The sequence below is a fragment of the Garra rufa genome, chromosome 7 (genome assembly GCF_049309525.1).
Source record: "Garra rufa chromosome 7, GarRuf1.0, whole genome shotgun sequence".
Taxonomy (NCBI): Eukaryota; Metazoa; Chordata; class Actinopteri; order Cypriniformes; family Cyprinidae; genus Garra; species Garra rufa.
This window is the reverse complement of record NC_133367.1, coordinates 24,930,525-24,935,453: the sequence shown is the minus strand read 5'-3', so window position 1 is coordinate 24,935,453 and position 4,929 is coordinate 24,930,525.

The window sequence follows — 4,929 nt, the reverse complement described above, 5'->3', positions numbered from 1 at the left end:
TGTACTTTTTATTTTATTTTATTTGACCTAAATATGATATTTTTTTCATTTAGTACTGCCCTTCAGAAGCGATAGAAGATATGTACATGTTCCCCAAAGACAAATTGACCGTGATCTTCAAATTTAATTTGGAAATGCAGTCGTTAATCGCCGACACTCAGAAATGCATGTCTGTACGTTCTCAGGTCAGCATCAACAAGGAGTTTCATAAACATCTCGCTCCTCAAAGATGAAGAAGGAGTTGACAGCGCAAGATAGATTGTATTCTTTGGGGGAGTTTTTCCAATTCTGCTTTTTTCCGTCGGCTCATGTGGCTTTAATTGGTTTGGTAATTCTCCTGGGAGGCGGCCAATTTATAGCCTGTTAACACTTGACATCATGCAGGTCGTGCGTTATGAGCGCAATTTGCGACGTTGGCTGTGAAATATGCTTGCTGTGAGGATATTTACAGCAATTAATCAAAAAAAGCTTTTTTTCTCTTTCTTGTGATGTCCTAAACGGTCCGTTTTGGCTGTGGAAATGAAACGACAAACTTATCAGTGGCTTCTGGATGGCGTGTTCCTAATTTTTGTTATTTTACGGCCTCGAAATGTTTACAGGGTTTGATGTGGTGTTGATTCTGCGGCCCTTGGAGAGAAAACGGACTACGTCCAATCTCATACTTTCGACCGGTCGCAGCTGTAGCTTGACCGAAACATAAATTGAAGTCATGTGCAATTTCAATCAATCTCAAAGCAACTTTTCTCTTCCTCCCGGCCGGAGCGATACCATGAGAACATTACGGAATTGTGTTGTGAGTGATGAATCCAGAGACAGTGGATTGGGAAATTATAAGCTTGGGCTGAAATGTTTTGCAGTTGAACCTGGCAGCGCTCGTGTAGTTTCAACATCTCCCTGTTTCACTGTTATAAGTCTTAAAGCCACAGGAATTGCCATGGTGGGCTGCCAAAATCCAGTTCCTTTTTATGCAGGAGTAGGAATTATGGACAAAGAGAGCGAGGGAGTTACAATGGAGAGTTTAGTCTCTAAAACCAGGCGAGTTTTTATACGCCAGCCTGACCACAAACGTGTCCGCGTTTCCTTAAATCTTGCCAGCTGCGTAAATACACCAGCTTGCGCTTACACACAGGTCCCTTTCTATTTTCCGGCTTTGAACTCTTCTCGTCTACGTTGCGCCTGCAATGTCATGTATACATCAAAAATGGATGGCCCAAACCACAAATTCGCCAGACATTCTTGAACTGCATGACCTTAAAGAAAATCACCAATATGTTCGTGATAAAGGTACATAGAGATATTGAATATGTGCGCACCGTGTACCCAAACACCAGGCTGTTTTTGTTCCGTTGGCACCTCGCGAACCGTTTATTAAGTTCAATTAAGGTGTTGCGTACAGTGTGTGCCACCACGCATGTTTGTTGTCTTGCCTAGTTTCTGTGTACTGTACTCTATGAAGGCACATTATTATTGAGGAATGCAGCGTGGTATGTTTTTCCCTCCCGTCAGAATGTAGTGACACACATTCGCCTTGCGTGAATTATAGCTCTCAGGCAACATAAACTCTTCTTGCACGATCGTGCAACTTGGGAACAGCTAGTTCTGTGGTTTTTCTCCCAGGCCATTCCTGATGGGTTTCCAGGATTATTGTTGAGGCATGTTTGAAAGACGACATGCCAGGTTTGTGTTTTGAAATATTTTCTCCATTGACCGGCTTTTTTTTTTGGAATGATTCAATGCCTAGTGGGCATGCACTAATGTGCATCCCTTAAAATATATAAAACATGGTTTAGACACTCAGATGTCTCATAAATATGTATATTTCCAGCATTAGAGTTTGTTATATGAGAACTTCTAAAGTTCTTCGGTACAGTAGCTTTGCATTCAGTTAGCAATGTACTTTTTGGACTTCTTCCTCACCTGATTTGCACAGTGATTTGAAGACTTTAAAAACCTTATATAGATATAATTCAGGTCTACATCCAAAATATGCACTATTGTAGTTCTCCAGAACCATGAAAACTACTGCTTTAGAAGAATATCTGTTGGTGATCTGGTATCAAATGAACCGTTTGACGAACCTACAATGTAGCACCAAGAATGTTTTTGGTCTCCAAAGAGCCATTTAGCCAACTTTAGAACCACATATGTGACTCTGGACCACAAAAACATTCTTAGACTTAATTCAAGATTTATACATCATCTGAAGAAATAAGCTTTCCATTGATGTATGGTTTGTTTGGATGAGGCAATATTTGGCTGAGATACAATTTGAAAATCTGGAATCTTTAAAGTTGTCTAAATGAAGTTCTTAGCGATGCTTATTACTAATCAAAAGTTACGTTTTGATATATTTAGAGTAGAAATTTTACAATATCTTCATGGAACATGATCTTAATATCCTAATGATTTTTGGCATAAAAGAGAAATCAATCATTTTGACTCATACAGTGTATTATTGCTACAAATATACCTTTGTTACTTCAGACTGGTTTTGTGGTCCAAGGTCACAAATACAGAAGTTGCTGCAAGCAACCAAAGCGCTTACATGAAAATTCCATGTACAATCCAGTAAAATTATCTAAAAATGACCACTGGATTGACCAAAATTTGTTGCAATGCACAAGATGAGTCTATTTGTGTTTTCAGAGCATTAATTTCAAATATTAAAGGTAAACTTTACTATGCAATCCACACAATTTACACAACTCTTAATATTTTATGCAGTGTTGCTTTCCAACATCTTATGAAGTAAATTCATCTCATAAATTCTTGCAAAATAACACTGGAAAATACTTTTTTGCAGTGTGGTGACAGCATGTTTCCAGGATACAGAGGAACAAAACAATGCTTCGCGAAAATCTGGCGACCAAAAATTCACACAGAACATTTTTCCTTCTCAAAACAAGGTACTACAAATTTCTTATGCTGTGTTTTTCTCATTTTATTTTTAGTATGGCGAATAAAATTTAGCAGTGTGTGCATTTTAAGGAACAGGGAAAAGGTACCTGATTTCATGACAAAAACATGCCTGTGGGAACTTTTTCGCAAGATGTGTACCAATAAGTACATATTACTGCGGTTTACGACAGAAATAAACACTAGAGGCGGTAAAACAATGAGCACTTGTAATCGTTTCTATACACAGTTATGATTACAGCTCCATATGTTATTCTCACAAAATGTAAAAACCACCTCAATTGAGTGTAAAAACTTTTTTTGGCGAATTTTCTAGTTTCTGATGCAATACTTCAAAATGCACAGAAAAACAGGCTGATGGACAGGCTTATTGTCGTGACCCACCAGCATCAGTTGCGTTTTCATATACAGTTATGATTACAGCTCCATATGTTTTGCTTTCTGGTCATAACAAGCTTGCTTGGTAGCTTAGCCGGCATGGATTTTGGCTTTACGATGGAAGAGCTAAAAAAAATCGAGTCTGAAAACAAGCTGAAACGGCATATGCTTGTGATTGCGTTTTTACACCACATTCGCTTTTGTTCATACTATTGAGTAGTTTTAGGGATAGTGCAGATGGTACATTATTTTAAAACATCACAGTGCATTAGAGTTATAGGGTGACATGTACAAAACTGTATGTACGTTCATCTGTTCTGGGGGGAAAAAAACAAGACACTTTTAGTGCCACTCAGTGGACATTTCACATCGAATGTGTCATGAAACGTACATGGCAATATGTATTTCGCATTTTTTTTACTTTATTTTCAAAACATTTCGACTTTATTCTTGTAATTTCTAATTTATTCTTGAAACATTTTGACTTTATTCTCATAATTTCGACTTTATTTTTTAAACATTGACTTAATTCTCGTAATTTTGACTTTATTCTTGTAATATTCCATTGTAATTTCAAATTTATTCTCCAAACATTTAGACTTTATTCTTATAATTTCGACTTTATTCTTGAAACATTTCGACTTTATTCTCGTAATTTTGGCTTTATTTTTTGGAACATTTTGACTTTATTCTCGTAATTTCAACTTTATTCTCATAATTTCGACTTTATTCTCGTAATTTCGACTTCATTATCATAATTTTTATTTTATTCTCGTAATTTCGACTTTATTCTCGTAATTTCGACTTTATTCTCGTAATTTCAACTTTATTCTCATAATTTCGACTTTATTCTCGTAATTTCGACTTCATTATCATAATTTTTACTTTATTCTTGTAATATTTTGACTTTATTCTCGTAATTTCGACTTTATTCTTGAAACATTTCAACTTTATTCTTGTAATTTCGACTTTATTCTTGAAACATTTCGACTTTATTCTCGTAATTTTGGCTTTATTTTTTTTGGAACATTTTGACTTTATTCTCATAATTTCGACTTTATTCTCGTAATTTCGACTTTATTCTCGTAATTTCGACTTTATGTTTTAAACATTGACTTTATTCTTGTAATTTTGACTTTATTCTTGTAATATTCCAACAATATTCTTTTCATTTCAAATTTATTCTCCAAACATTTCGACTTTATTCTCAGAATTTTGACTATTCTTGTAATATTTCGACTTTATTCTCGTAATTTCGACTTCATTCTCATAATTTTTTACTTTATTCTTGTAATATTTTGACTTTATTCTCATAATTTCGACTTTATATTTTAAACATTGACTTTATTCTTGTAATATTCCAACTATATTCATGTAATTTCAAATTTATTCTCCAAACATTTCAACTTTATTCTCATAATTTTGGCTTTATTTTTTGGAACATTTTGACTTTATTCTCGTAATTTTGACTTCATTATCATAATTTTTACTTAACAAGAATAATATTTTGACTTAATTCTCGTAATTTTGACTTTATTCTTGTAATATTCCAACTATATTCTTATAATTTCAAATTTATTCTCGTAATTTTGGCTTTATTTTTTGGAACATTTCGACTTTATTCTCGTAATTTCG